Source organism: Micropterus salmoides, unplaced genomic scaffold (assembly GCF_014851395.1).
Source record: "Micropterus salmoides isolate LMB-PRFRI ecotype aquatic unplaced genomic scaffold, ASM1485139v1 Ms_hic_scaffold_1, whole genome shotgun sequence".
Lineage (NCBI taxonomy): Eukaryota > Metazoa > Chordata > Actinopteri > Centrarchiformes > Centrarchidae > Micropterus > Micropterus salmoides.
The window spans coordinates 4,675,464-4,691,383 of record NW_024040040.1 but is presented as its reverse complement, the minus strand read 5'-3'; the positions used below and the strand labels follow the sequence as shown (position 1 = coordinate 4,691,383).

At 40.9% G+C, this 15,920-nt stretch overlaps 2 protein-coding genes and 1 pseudogene across 3 annotated transcripts in view; 1 reads left to right on the top strand and 2 right to left on the bottom strand.

Moving 5' to 3' along the window:
• Window positions 1-15,920, top strand: part of LOC119910112 (nucleotide-binding oligomerization domain-containing protein 1-like) — a 1,078,472-nt gene that overhangs the window by 960,098 nt on the left and 102,454 nt on the right. The window lies entirely within an intron of this gene.
• Window positions 1-15,920, bottom strand: part of LOC119903097 (NACHT, LRR and PYD domains-containing protein 12-like) — a 242,149-nt gene that overhangs the window by 129,756 nt on the left and 96,473 nt on the right. The window lies entirely within an intron of this gene.
• LOC119905742 overlaps window positions 7,244-15,920 on the bottom strand; it is a 60,188-nt pseudogene continuing 51,511 nt past the window's right edge.

Sequence of the window (15,920 nt, the reverse complement as noted above, 5' to 3'; positions counted from 1 at the left end):
GGAAAGAGGGAGGAAGGAAGGAAGGAAGGAAGGAAGGAAGGAAGGAGGATAAAGAGGATCAAAGTCAGAATAAATGATGAACGAGCGTTTGTGTCTGATTGGAGCCAAATAAAAAGTTCACTTCATCTTTGTGTCAAATCGATTATTATATTAGTCGATTAAAAGAAAAAGACTCGACAGCAACTTTGAAAATCAAACATTTATTTATCAGAAAAAGTTTTTCTCTGTTTCAAATCATTTCCATCTGAATATTTCACCTTTAGTTTTTCTACACTATAAAAAATGATGCAGTAATAAATAGTAACTTCATCAATTCTCTGAACGGCACTTTAGTGACTGTTTGACTCAGACATACCAAAATAAAAGCCTAGAAATTCAACTTACAATTTATCATTCAGCTTTATTTCACAAAATGAAATTCTATTTGTTAGAAATCCTTAATATGTTTGTTAAATTTGACTCAGAATATCTGAGAATGGATTAATTCTACTGATTAGTTTGAAGAACTACAATAATAAGATTATTATTTCAACTTTAACAACAAAGTGAAAAGCTGTAAGAAAGAAAGAGTCAGTGTCTCAGATCAAACAGCTCAGAGTGTTAGAAGGCTGCTCAGAAGCTCTGAGGTTGTGGGTTCGATCCTTATGAGGCTCAGTGACTTTTGAAGTCCAACAGCCAAAGTGAGAAGATAAAAGCGCCCGGAGAAAAGGTTCAGCTGTGAAGGGGACTCGGTGGCGGCGTGGGGTTCGATGGCGACCGCGAGGCGCAGGCGGCGCAGCGGTGGTTCGAATCCCGCGTGCGGCCGGGTACCCGGAGCCGGTCCCGCGGCGTCGGGTTCGGGAGGGGGCCGTGTCCCCTCCCGGTGTTCTGGAGAGGTAGAAGCTGGGGGTTATGGAGCGGGAAACAGGAAGTGGCTGAAGTTTTCCTGAAAGGTGGAAGATGACCAACAGCACAAGGTCTTTATTGGTCCAGAACAGGTGCTGCTGGGACTCGTGGTGTCAGCTGTCCTCCAGGTGCAGCAGCTGGAAGCGAGTCTTCAGGGCGTGTCCCCAACAGCCTGGAAGAGACAGAAGAAGAAATGAGTCCACAGGTTTGTGACGAGTGAACAGTTTGAAAATCCATCAGTGAGTGAAGCTGCAGACAAGAAACAATAATCCATTCAACAAACAGAGTGTTTCCATGGAGATGATGATGTGAAGCAGCGGTGGAAGAAGCAAAAGCAGCAGCGGCACAGTGTAAAAGTACTGTGTTCGAGTCCCAGTAACAGTATAAAGCATCCTTTATATAGCGCTGGCTATCTGAAGCTAACATGATCCATCAACATGTGATAGTTACTGTGTGTTTGTGTTAATAATGTGCAGAGTGAGTAAAAAGTGCAGCATTTGGCCTGAAATGTAGTGGAGTCCAGGTCTAATGAGGTCCAGGTCAGATGTAATGTCAGTAATATCAGTGTGAGCAGTGGATCAGTAGAATCTGAAGCTGATACAGTAGCAAGTGTATTTAGTGTTAGTTCATTTAGTGTGAGCATGTGAAGAAGAAGAAGAAGAAGAAGAAGAATGTGCTGACCTGGTCTGAGGGAAAGGCTGCTGCGGGACTGTAGAAGGAAATCTGTAGAGTGAGGACATGAAATATATTCAGATGGGACATGACGAGGTTTCAGCCAAACTATCATGAGGAGCACCAAGTAGAAAGTGAGTGTGTGTCACCATGAGAAGGTGGAAATGAAGCGTCAGGCCGTTCATCAGTTTCAGCTGCTGGAAGAAACAGAAGAAAACAACATGAGTCATTCTCGTTTGTGCTGGATTTAGTTTTGTTATCCGTCTGTCGTGGTGTTGGACTCCAGGTGAAGGTGATGCTCCCTCTCTGCTGCTCTCACTGAAGGGCCCAGGACACTTGTTCTCCCTCTCCTTACTGATGGAGCTGCACAGACAGAAAAGACCCTCCGTCACAAAGGAAGGAATCGATCCCGAGTCCAACATGCCCTCATTCAAATCGACCACCCGGGGGCGCTATAAATGCATAATAATTGCATGTAGAATGAAACAAATCAAGCTATAGATCAGAAAATTCTGCACAATGTGTTTTGTAACAATATTGAACCATGTGTGAGAAAGCAGTTATATTACAATGTTTACTTGTTATGTGGAAGCTCCAGCAGCAGAAGTCACTTTACCCTCGTTCTGACTTTTCTATCAGAGAGAAGGAAAACTGCTGCTGAGTCACTGAGTCTGAGGGTGTGTTAAATATTTGAAAGTAGTACTGGACTGAAGTACACAAGGTATTTGTTCTGAACTTGATTATTTTCTTTTCATGCCATTTTCTACTTCACCACATCTCAGAGGAAAATATTGTACTTTTTACTTCATCCGACAGCTTCAGTTACTAGTTACTTTAAAAAATACATCAAATGTATGAAGAGTTTAAAAATAGGATGTTTTGATATAAATTAAATTACTTAACAGTTTATACAAGCGCAGCAAGTAGAACTACGTCAGTTTGGCTGTTTGACAGTAAATTTAATTGCCTCCTGTTTTGGTATTAGTAAATGTTCATGTAAAAACATTTCATGGTTCCAGCTTCACAAACGTGAAGGTTTGCTGCTTTTACTTGATTTATTTTAATGTATTTTTAATCATTTTAAGGTTTGGACAACAAAACAAGCATTGTGAAGGTGTCACTCAGGGAACCGTGACAACATTTCTCACTATTTTCAGAATTTATTACAGTCGATTAATGGAGAAAATAATCAGCTGATTAAAATAAAAATAATCATTAACTGCAGTCTGATACAAAATAGTTCAACCTCAACCAGCTACATTAATGCATGAGGAATAATAATCTAATGATATAGTATATAATAGTACAACAGTCATATGGGACAGTTTTCTTTCTGCTTTGAGTAGCTACTTTTATTTTTAATTGGCTGCTTCTACATTTTCCAGCTTACAGCCTACTTACATACCTTTATTTAACTTTTCACTGCAGTATTTTTACAGTGTGTACTTTATTTCTGTCTTAAAGGATCTGAACAGGCCTGTGTTACTTTGCTCACCACTGGCTAAAAAAGCAAAAAGCTTCTGGTCGCAAAGAGGTTGGAGAGTTTTTGACTGCATCAATAATAATTTAGCATTTCAGCAATTTGTCTGTCCTCCCCAACATCAGCTGCTCTCACTGTCTTTGATCCCAGGCAGGTGATTTCATCCAGGAATGGTCAAATCAGCTTCCATCAGCAGAGTTCTCCTGAGTAACTGTGAGCAGCAGCTACAGCTGATCAGTTAGCATGTTAGCTTTACCTTCCAGCCGTCCAGCTGTCACTCATCACCTACCGGAGCTTTCAACCATCCACATTTCTTCACTGATGAAGTTTCAGTCACATCCTGTTTTTATTCCCACTTTGTTTTTGCCCTCGTGGCGCCTGGAAACGTCCACAGGAAGAAAACAGGTGTTTGCTCAGGTGAATCAACAAACAGGCTACTGCAGACAATAGGTGCGTTCGAGATGACGGCGGCATAACGAGCTGCAGGTGACCGCAGGGGCGGGTATAAAAGCCGTAAAGTCGGACACATTGTACCTGCGTGAGCTCACTGTGAGCTGAGATCAAGGACTGATCTCGCGGCAATTGCAAAGAAAAATGCCGCGAGACCAGCCAAACGTCTGGTTCCAACTTTGTGCAGCCTCAGAAAAGCAACTGCGGCCACCACGTCATGTGACATGGTGACGTATATTTTTCTAAAGCTGGATGTAAAATCTGACAGTTCAACCTTTAGACAGGCTGCATGAGGACATTTAGATTAAAATGTAAAGGTGCCAGGGGAATGTCGTTAAATACGGTTCATAGATTATTTATTTATAATGCTTCTGTGTTTATCTTTAGTTAGATTATAGTTTTAGTTCAGTCCCTAGTTTAGATTGTGTCCCTGATTCACATGTTAAGGACTTTGTTTCTGTGCAGGTGTCAGAACATCAAAATATCTGAACAGTGAAACAATCATGATCAAACATTAGACGATGAAACAACATATTTTTATATGTGACTTGCAAGGCCGTTGTGCTGAAAGCATTTTCATTTGTTATTTAACATTTCTTGTTGCTATTTTTCAGAACATTGTTAACAAATGCTTTGAAAAAGTGATGATGACTGCAGCCAGCAGACGGCGCTCTGCCTCTGCAGCTTTGTGTTTGCAGAGACAGAACCCAGAGGGAGAGGAGGGCAGCACAGACTGCAGATAGTATCTACATTCAGTTTAAACAAGGATGAATTCATGGGAGATTTTAGATTAAAGATGAGCAGTGTGGGCCCGCACAGAATTCTGGGTCATTTTCAACTCCACACAAAAGAGCAGCTAGCTGGTGAAATGACAGCAACCGGGAAATTAACTCGATATGAACGAACACAGAAGTGGGTTTCAGAAGCGAAAACTGAAAGAAGCAGCCGAGAAAGAAAAGATCATATAACAAAATATTAATTTTCCTTAAAAAGACAGACGGGATGGCAGCAACACGAGCTGTTAGCAACAAGAGCCGAAGGGGGCAGCTGCTGCCATAGCAACAGCATCGCACCATCCACCTCAGTGATGATGAGGAGGAGTAACGTTACTTCTCTCTTCTACAGCCTGAAACACTGTGCACGCCAACAGATGTTTCTGAGCAAGCAGATGCCGTATTTACAAAAGTGACATGACCTGGACATTTCCCACGCAGCTCCTGTCCTTCCCAGGTGTTTCAGAGACCGCCTCTGAAAAGCTTTGGGGTAGTCTGCACTGTTCTTCTGCTTTTATTAACAATCCCAGTGAGTGTGGCCTCTGCTGAAAAATCCTTTTCCAAACTAGAACTTCTCAAATGTGAAGAGCTCACTGGGACAGACACGTTACTTTAACAGTCAAACTTGTCCAGGTCCAAGTTAGTTTAATGAATGATGTCATTAGAAGTTGTTATATACAGCTGGGAAATATTGAAATCTGTGATATATAATAATAATTCCAGGTCATATTGTCCCCACTGTTTTTCATCATCACCATTTAAACTGCATTCTATTAAATAGTATAAAAAATAAATTTTAACTTGTGTTGTAACGTTTTGTTTACTTGCCGCAGCCTGACAGGAAACAGCAGCTCTTAGATCTTACAGGAGAAAGAGGAAGGTGTAGTAAAGGTTAAATGACAGTTGGTCACAGTAATGCACCACCAAGCAGCTAGTAAATCAATTAATCAAATAAACTTCCACTTGTGGAAATGTTTTATGAGGAGGGAAAAGCATTCAACACATTTGTTAGACCACATACGTTCTGTCTACAGAGGGCACCTTCAAATAAAGTTTAAAGAAATTAAGACTCCCAGAAATCCTCTCTGCCTCCACGACCACACATAAAACATGGTCTAAAAACAATCACACTTAACAAAATCATAAAATTCGGCTTAATAACTGTCAAGATTTGTCTCGTTGACCATCATTAGCTTCAGCTTCAGCTTCATCTCCTCATAGCTTAACTAATTACATGTTGTTTATACTATTTCTTAGTCACCACTGGTTCAGTCAGCCAGCCCGTCCAGGGAGAAGTGCTTCCTGAAATACGCCTTGTGATTGGACGGTACTTCAGCAGACAGCCGAGCATCGGCCAAGAGCAGAATGGCCCTGCCTCCCGGCATTTTTACAGATCCTCAGTTAATTTTCAGAGTTTCAAATCTTTTTTCCAACATAAGAGCACATAAGAGTTTTCTGACCACCGTTTACAAGGTTTCAAAGCTGTAAAACAAACTAATACACTATGAGATTCACCCTTTCAAAGGAAAGTTTCAACATTTTGAAACCTTATTGCCAACATATGTGTGTGATAGACTGATTGATTTTAGACATGTGCTAAATAGGCAATGAAATAATCATAGAAATATACTTATAATATAACTTCAAAATATACATCAAATAAAATCATGTAAAATCCGGGAATGTTCTTCGATAAAAGTATTTTTTAACAAGGGATTTAAAAGAGTTTACAGAGTCGGCCTAATTTCCTCGGGTAGATTGTTCCAGAGCCTCGGTGTCCAACTGCAAAGGCTCTGTCCCCTCTTGATGTCTTGGTACTTCTATATTTCAGACTTGGGCTTCAGAAATGCTTGGGAAAATGTAGCATGTGTGGACGATAACTATTTCATATTACAAAAATTACTAAGAGTAATTATAATATTAGTAATTAAGAGTCTCAAAAAGTATTTTACCCACCTATTTCAACACTGTTTATATAAAACACAGAGTTACTGTCCACCACTGGAAATAACCTCATCTTAACACTTCAGAGCTGCCTGTAACTTTCCAGCTTGCCTCTGCAGCCAACAGCTGTTGTTCTCCTTGTCGATGTACCGTAGCACGAGCACCAGCTGACAGAGGGTGGAGATGTCAGCTGTCTCATCTGCCTGAAGAGCAAGATAATCTACAGTTTTTACTTCCTCCAGATTTCAAGAACTGACAGCATGCAGTCCAAAAGTTCTTTTTGCACGGTCTTTGAGGTGCCTTTGAAAACGGTAGCTGTCTTAAGATCATCGTCAGTATCATCAATATATCAATATCAATAACATCGTCACGTGTCCCTCTAACACCGACTGACTGTCTTGGAGCAGATCCTGCAGCGTCCTGCAGGCATCAGATTTGAGGACGCTGAGTGGCTTAATTTCTCTCTCCGGCGCCCCAGAAGAGATCAGTGGATGAGCAGGAACCCAATTTCACACCCAAACATAATTATTTAGCCTATATATTACACATTATTGTGTATTTTAAACACACAAATACTTCAAAGTAATTACTGTTTATTTTAAAAAGAAAAATCAAAACACTTTCCACCCATAGACTCATGCATAGACTGTATATAAAAACTTTCCACCACCACTTTACTTTACAAAGTGTTTTATTAGAGCTGAAAACACAAGAATTCTACAATCTGCACAGTTTCATAAATGTGAAGGCCGCAAACACTTTAAGGGCAAACACAGTGACTAAATGTCTCAAGCTGTAATACACTATATGGCCAAAAGTATGTGGACACCTGATTTCCAGCACATGTTGAACCTGCTGCAGGGATTTGCTCCCATTCAGACAGCCGGGCCCAGATGTTCAGAAGTGACTGGATTGGATCAAATCTTGAAAATGGGTTGTTCAAAAGAAAAAGATCACCTGATCCTAACTTTGTTTTGATCTGGATCAAACCTTCAGTATGTGTTTTAGTTGGTGGGATCCCTTTGATCCAAAATAATCAGGATAATCCTGATCCCAACAGAAGGGTGGATTCAGGGTGGATTTTCAGAACAGAATGTAATCAAACTTCAGAATCTGTCAAATAATATAATAACACATAACATTTTCTAACATGTAGTAATAGAGTAGACATTACTGTACTGAAAGGCTTAACAGGTAAAAACTAAAGTCAAACTAAATACTGTATTTAACTGTCACTTATTACTGTACGTTAATTACAATGACACCATCATCAAAAGTAGTTTCTGACAATTGTATGCCTTGTTGCAGGTTCAGTCAGTCCCTCATTCTGAAATCCGCCTAAAATGTAAAAACTGGTCTCTTTACAAATAAAGAAGAGCTCTGACATTCTTTATTTTGTTAACAATTGGACATTTAGCCCTTTTATGATACACAACACATGCTCAGCTATATAGATAGATCGATCGATAATATATAGATATAGAGATATAGAGATATAGAGATATAGAGATATATCGATATGACATACAGCAAGCAAAAAAATTATAAATGTAAAGATAAAACAACCATATTCAAAAACATCAGAAGGATATTAAAGGGGCAGAAGGTACAAGTCAACATCATTTCCATCATTTAATGATCAGAGCTTTTATCTTTAAAGGACCAGAAGTGGACGATGTTAACAATGTAAATGAGGAATCACTTTGATTCATTGATGAATTTATAAGAAGAACCTGAAAGACCTCTGCAACTGTGATCCTGTACAGCTCAACTGATCTGTTCTCCAACAGGAGCAGATTCTCCCTCCTACAGAGAACACAGAGACACTGAAGAATCAAAGCAGGACCAGAGCCCAAAGCCAGGATAAAGAGGTTCAGTGAATGTGGCGTTGAAGGTGTGGAGGTGGATCAGTGTGTCAGAGGAGACTCTGTAGAAGGACAGAATGCCAGCAGGCCAGTCCAGATACACTCCTACTCTGTTAGAGACAGAGGAGGTGATGTCTGTTCCTCTGTCATTGTGCCAGGCAGAGTAACCATCTGTAGAGCAGTCCAGTCTCCAGGACTTATCATTCCCTCCAAAATGATTGTATTCAGAGCCTCCACTCTTGCTGATTCCTCTGTAACTCATTGCTACAGTAACTTTTTGTCTCCACTCGACCTCCCAGTAACAGCGACCAGTCAGACCAGTTGTACACATCACCTGAGACCAGTGGTTAAACCTGTATGGATGATCAGGATATGACAGATACTCCTGCACATGTGTCGCCTTCCTGTTGTTGTCATACAGCTTGGTATTTTGATCTGCTGTGTTTATGTCGAGTGTGAGTTCACAGGAATCTGATGGAGAGAACAGCTGCAGTTATTGATCTATCCTCTGTTCACTGATTGTCATCAGATATTTGTTGAATGTTTGCTGTTTTGTTTTCATGAATCAAATGAAAAACACACTTACACTTCCTCAGACCTGGTTTCAACCATCGGACTCCAGCAGGCTCCACCCTGAAAGAAGAGAGGGGGGTCAGACCAGCATCAAACATGGACATTACATTCCTCTCATACACATTTACACATTATGTTCATCTGGCCTGCTTCTCCCTGCTCCCCCTAAACCTCTAAGATAAAAGTTACAAAGACAAAGATTACGGATGAAAGAATGGAACAGCAAACAGGGGTAGCAGGGACTGTCTGTGTCATCAACGTCCACAACAGCTCCAGATATTTACAGAGCTCAATGTTAAACCTTTTTGCAAACGGCCCCACTGGGCCAGTTGGTTTAAAACTTACTGGACCTCCTTCCAAAAGTTATTTATCAGTGTTACAACAAAACCAAAGACTTATAAGTTATGTTCTACAGGTAACATGTTTAATCGGTTATTAAATACATCCTGGAAATAAAAAAACTAAAATATCACAATTAAAATTAAAAAAATAAAAATGGTAAAAAACAATTTACTTTTAAAACAAAACATCCTAACAGACTCAAACATGACGTGCTCTCTCTCCTGCTGACAGACATTTAATAAAAGACATGTACACAGAGCAGCAGACACGAGTCGCCTCTATCCTGACTGACAGGTTGCCATGGTAGCGACCTGTCAGTCACAAGGTAGTCCCGCCCAAAAAGCATACGCTGCATTATCGTCTATTTCCCCTAAACAGCACCATAATTTATCAACATCATTTGTGTTGAAGAAGACTTGAAACCAGCGACTGAGACCATAAACTCAATGATCAGATGAGAAGTAGCAACTTTTTATTTCTAATGGAAACGGACTTCTTTTTGCAATCAGTGGACTCGCCCCTGCTGGCCGTTAGAGAGAATGCAGGTTTAAGTTCCCTCTGCATGGTTTCACTTTCAGACCCAGAGGTTGCTGCTTGATTAAGAAGATTAGAGAAATAACATTTGACCACTTTTCACGCAACTACAACGGTGGATTGGATAACGGTGCGCGCCATGAGCTGCAAAACAACTGCAGGATGTTAAGTTTCTAACTTTAAAAGAGGTGGTATTCTGCTCATTTTCAGGTTCAAAATCTTAATTAGGGGTTGTACCAGAACAGGTTTACATGCTTATATTTTCAAAACACACCATATTTTCCTCATCTGCACATTGCTGCAGCTCCTCTTTTCACCCTGTGTGTTGGACACTCCTCTCTTGAGCTACAGAGTGATGCATCTTACTTGTACAAAATCTTTGTTGGGAGTTGCACATGCGCAGTTCCCAGGTAAGGACTACTAGCCAATCAGAAGCAGAGAAGGGCGGGTCGTAAGAAACAAGGCAGTTTGATCCAAATCGAAGCCGCTTCAGACTGAGACCCTAACCTAGCAGATGGTAGAAGTTACTCTCAAGTCCACAACATCATTGTTCCACATCTCACCATCAGGACTAAACGCTGAACTGTTGCCGAAAACTGATTGCCGTCTGCTGGAGCTGTATTGTCCAGTCCCTTCAATCACTTTCTGACAAGTGAAATAGCCTACTGCATTTTTTGGGTTGTATTGGCCATTTAAAGGTATTTTAAGAGGTAAAAAAGAGTGGATTGGTTGGTAGGTCTACACAGCAAGTAAAATAGGATAACTGCAAAATTATCTTCATTTTATATCTAAGTTGGCAGTAAGTCATGTTAATTAGGCTACAGCCTGTTTTCCAAATATAAACAAAGATATTACACATAGGCCTACCAACATCACTTTTCGGCAGACGATCACTTTTCGGCACGACACCAGTGTTCTGACGATCTATGCTGCCTCGCCGAAAAATGCTACCATAGCGCAAATCGATAGACTCGACTCTACTCGACTCTACTCGACTCCGTTTTCCATTGCAGATAGTACCCAGAGATAGTACGTAGCCTGTCGTCATAGCGACACCACACACACCTGCCGCGACGTAATGTTCAATGCGACACACACACCAGCGATCCACACAGCTTTCTCTTTTTTAAGTTAAAACGTTTCAACCTTCCTCAGGATGTAAAGACAGATAAGCGGTATGAAAAGCTTCCAGCTGTGTTTCCTCTGCCGTTGTTGCTGCAGCGGTCTGTGTGACGGCGGGAGCAGAGGGCTCTGTGATTGGGCGGCTGGCCGGCCTCACGCGCTCCTCCCGCGGGTCACAGCAGGCTTCCCCCGCCGCCACTCGCGGAGCTCCTCAACTCCGAAAATATTCAAGCATTTTTGTTCCGCCATCACTTCTCGTAAAACTGTCAATATTCAAAATCTACACAGCTGATTTCACCTCAAAACTTCTCAGAAGTGGATGAAATAAAGTACGAAACAGTAAAATATAAAACTTCCTGTTGCTGCCTCTGTCTGGCGCAGCAATGATGATGCAGTGAATAGTGAATATTCTTAGTCGTGTTTTCACGTTACATTTTAGTTTCCCTCAGCTCGCTTGGAACCTCGACGGAGGAGATATGAAAAAAAGTACCTGGAAGCAGGTACAGGTGCAACATTTCTACAATGGAAAACCAAACAAAGGCGAGTCGAGCAAAAGGGCCTCCGCTCAGACTAGCTTGGTTTGAGGGCGTGTCTGACCCCGCTAGCCGCTTGGCAAGCTTTATGATGCGTTTTCTGTGGGAGATGGGAACTCCCTTTGGGCTGGACTTTGGGCTTTTTTACTCTGCAAACCTGTTGCATGCACAAAAAAGAGATATAACTCAATGATGGAGAGGGGAAAAGCCAAAAAGCATAATACCACCTCTTTAAAAAAAGGAAAAACAATGTTTTGATCAGGCCAGTGAGTTGCTAGTTCAACTGTCTCGACTTTTTCCTGGCCCCGGGCCACCGGGCCAGGGCCACCGTTATTGTCAAGCCCTCTATTTAGATTGCTAGATATCTGTATGCCACTGATCGATGGCTGATTTGCCCCCAGTCACAACCCAACTGTCTGAGTTCGGGCTTTAAATTGTGTAGTGTGAACTAGTCTTGACTGCGGATTATAGCCTCTCATAGCTTAACTGTAACTTTACTTGGCTAAACACAGGACTGTGTAGCTTTTGATCAATGCACATTTTTCACTGAGATTTATTCCTGTGACCCTTTAACTTGAGGTTATCGTGTTCTCAGCCAACGCCACACTTGCAGAAAGAAACTTAACGTTCCCACTGCACATGCTTTCTTTGTTCTACACCTGTATCCAGGCTTGTGCACACCAGCCATACAGCTGAGAACAAAGACACACTGTCTATCACACACACACACACTCTTCTTTTATCTTCTATCTGGTGAATATAACTTTAAGTAAAAGAGATGAAAGTGATTCGATCCCGGGTAAGAGGGCAAACAAGGTTATTTCTCAAAATGACAGTTATTATATTGTTATAATTACATATTATTACCAGACAATTATCATGTTCATTCCTGGAGATGTTCTCCTTGGAGATCTCCTACAAAAATATTTCCGTTTTATGTTTAGTTAGTGTTTCTCTTCTGAGCAAAAGAAAAAGGCTTCCTACATGTGTGATTGTTCATATGATCATATCAACACTCATGTAGGAGCCATTTTAATGTTGTACGTCACCGTTTGGCCAGTAGGTGGTACCATAGTGCCGGCATATCTAATTGGGGCTCATCTACTTAGGAGGGCAGGTGCAACCAGGCACAGGTGTTGCCCGAGGGAAAGGCCAACTAGTTTTTGACCTCCACAGATGCAGCTGCTGTGGCTGGTGCAGCAGGAGTCAGTGGATTCCTGGCCTTAGCCGTTACAACTCATATCCAACATTAACCAAAAAGACCTCCTCTATCAGACAGTCTGTGGCTGCAGCAGGCCTCTTCATACCTGAGAGTGTCCAGTCTGCAGTGTGGATCCTCCTGTTTAGCAGACAGCAGCTTCACTCCTGAGTCTCCTGGATGATTGTAGCTCAGGTCCAGCTCTCTCAGATGGGAGGGGAGAGCTGAGGCCAGAGAAGCACAACCTTCCTCTGTGATCAGACAGCCTGACAGTCTGGAAACACACAAAACGACACAAACATGAACCCTCTGTGAACAAGAGGCGGTAAAGTTTTTCTGTTTGTTAGTTTTTTGTTCAGGTACATTTTTGTTCCAGATGAAAATTTAAAACAAATCTTTAAAATAATTTGCGGCATTTAATATAAACAGCAAACAACAGAAAATCACAAGAAATTTTAATGTAAAGTCATTCTCTGAGTCTAGAAACAACTGCCGGTTGAAGTTAAAGGTCCTTGACAAATTATATTATTAGACATCCACTTATGTGAATCAGATTTTAAATAGCCATCAATTGAGTGAGTTAATTAATCCTGACCTGAGCGTTTCCAAAGTACAATGTGGACTCTTTAGTCCAGCACACATCAGCTTCACTTCTGAATCCTGCAGGTTGTTGTTACTCAGGTCCAGCTCTCTCAGACTGGAGGACTGGGAGCTGAGAACTGAGCACAGAGCTTCACAGCTACTCTCTGAGAGGTTACAGCCACTCAGTCTGGAGAGGAAATAATCGAGAACAACAAGACAACAAACATTTGTTTTAAAACACTGAGTTTGGACTTTTGCTGATACAATATCTTTTCAGCAAGTGTTAAGATCTTTGTTGTTTTACTCTAAACATGTTGTAGATATGAGAATTAACTATCTTTGTACCAGTAATAAATAAACCTGCAATGATAATAAAGTGCATAGTATTAAACATAAAGTAGGTTTTCCATCTCAGCCAGATTTATTTCACGCTGTATAATATGTGAATCTGATTTACAATAAAATATATTTGAAAATTCAATGATTGATTGTTCTGTGAAATGAGAGACTGGTTAAATTAAATGGAGCTTGATATTTAGAGAAATAACTTCAACATATTCAGACAAACTGTAACTTTATCTGACCTGAGGGTTTCCAGTTTACAGTGTGGACTCTGCAGTCCGACAGACAGCTTCACTCCTGAATCCTGCAGGTTGTTGTTACTCAGGTCCAGCTCTCTCAGACTGGAGGACTGGGAGCTGAGAACTGAGCACAGAGCTTCACAGCTTCTCTCTGAGAGGTTACAGCCACTCAGTCTGGAGAGGAAATAATCGAGAACAACAAGAAAACAAACATTGGTTTTAAAACACTGAGTTTGGACTTTTGCTGATACAATATCTTTTCAGCAAGTGTTAAGATCTTTGTTGTTTTACTCTAAACATGTTGTAGATATGAGAATTAACTATATTTAATACTATGCACTTTATATCATGCAGTATTATTATGGTACAAAGATAAAGTAGGTTTCCATCTCAGCCAGATTTATTTCACGCTGTATAATATGTGAATCTGAATTACAACAAAATACATTTGTAAATTCAATGATTGATTGTTCTGTGAAATGAGAGATGGTTAAATTAAATGGAGCTTGATATTTAGAGAAATACTTAAATATTCAGACAAACTGTAACTTTATCTGACCTGAGGGTTTCCAGTTTACAGTGTGGACTCTGCAGTCCGACACAGCTTCACTCCTGAATCCTGCAGGTTGTTGTTACTCAGGTCCAGCTCTCTCAGACTGGAGGACTGGGAGCTGAGAACTGAGCACAGAGCTTCACAGCTTCTCTCTGAGAGGTTACAGCCACTCAGTCTGGAGAGGAAATACCAATTGTTTTAAAATGTTGAGTCTCAAAACTACACTGTATATAATCTCTTCTCAGCACATGTTAAAATCTTTGCTGTTTGACTTTGAACATGTTGGAGATGTGGCAACTAATCTTGACTGAATGAGGAATAAACAGACGACCAGTGGAACTGTAACCCCAGCTCTCAAAGAAGAGGAGTCAGTGCGCATGTGTGTAGTGGCAGAGGAGGAACTAGGGCTGCACGATTTATTGGCTTTACTGGTGTTGTGCAGAGTTGTCGGCACCTCACGGGACGTTCGGATCATTTATCACCATTGATGAACCACACAAAGATTATTATATCAGTTTTAGACAGTTACTTGAAATGGAGCCGCTGTTGGGAATTATTTTGGAGCATTATAGCCTAAATTGTTATCATTAATTACTAGAGCAATGGTGGTCTACACTGTCATCATTTAAAGTGTTATTTTATAGTGTAAAGTTAGATCACAGTGTTAAAACTCTACAGCTCTGAGTGTGTGTGCTTTGGGAGAAAAGGGAGGGAGCACAGTGAGGCAGCATCAAAAACACCTGCAAAGGAAAATATAGAAGCAGATTTTGTGCAAATGTATTACAAAACGTACAGTCCATCACAGTAAGAATGTCCTGTTTCTAGCACAGAGCACAAACAACACCAGTTTATTCCATAAAAGTCAGGTTATGGATGAAATGGCATGATCAAGCAGAGAGCATGCAGAGGACACAGAGAGGAGGAGCAGGCAGTCAGGGACTTTCCCACCAAATGTTTAGGCACGTGAAAATCTTGGACTTTCCCAGACTCAGGTGCAGTAGGAAAGAGAGCCAAGAGATGATGTGAAGCCAAGAAACAGAGCTATAAAAGGAGGTCCAGAAGGAGGTTGTTACATGGTTTTCATGTCGACTCTGTCCTGGTTACAGAATGGGACTCTATTTTGCACCGATCTCTAAAACACTCCGGTGGAACTTTTGTGTTCTAATTGGTGTCTATTTTTGTTGATAATAAAAATGTTGGTAAAAGTTCAAGCTTTCTTATCTGGCCCAAGTCTTGAATTTTTACACGACATTACCGCGAGGAAGCGCGATGTGCGGCACGCTAAACTCTGCACAGGACCGGTGAATAGCAGGCGAGCAGAGAGAAAATGATCAACAATAAGCCTCAGTTTATTTGTAGTTTAGAGTGTAAGTTACAGTGACTATTAAATAGAGACTGCAGCTCTGCAGCTTCTCAAGATAAACCGTGTGTAACCCTCGCTGCTCACAATCACCCTGCACAAGCACGTACATGATTCGACTATAGGCAGGACTTGACAATTCTGATTCGGCTATATATAGTTCATATTTCATTCTGAACAATATCTGAATTACAACAAAATGCAAGCTACACATGATCACAGCTACTATCTGAGTGGTTATACAGACTCAGGCTGGAGAGACATCACTAACTAAATAAATAAGGTATTTATTTTTTCCTCCTGTTGAAAGATAGCAGAGTATTTATTGATGAATAAATCTCACTTACAGAACTTTCTTGGAGGCTTTGACCACTGGCAGCAGCCTCAGAAGAGCCTCCTCTGAAGCAGAGAATTTCTTCAGGTCAAACACGTCCAGATCTTTTTCTGATGACAGTAAGATGAAGACCAGAGCT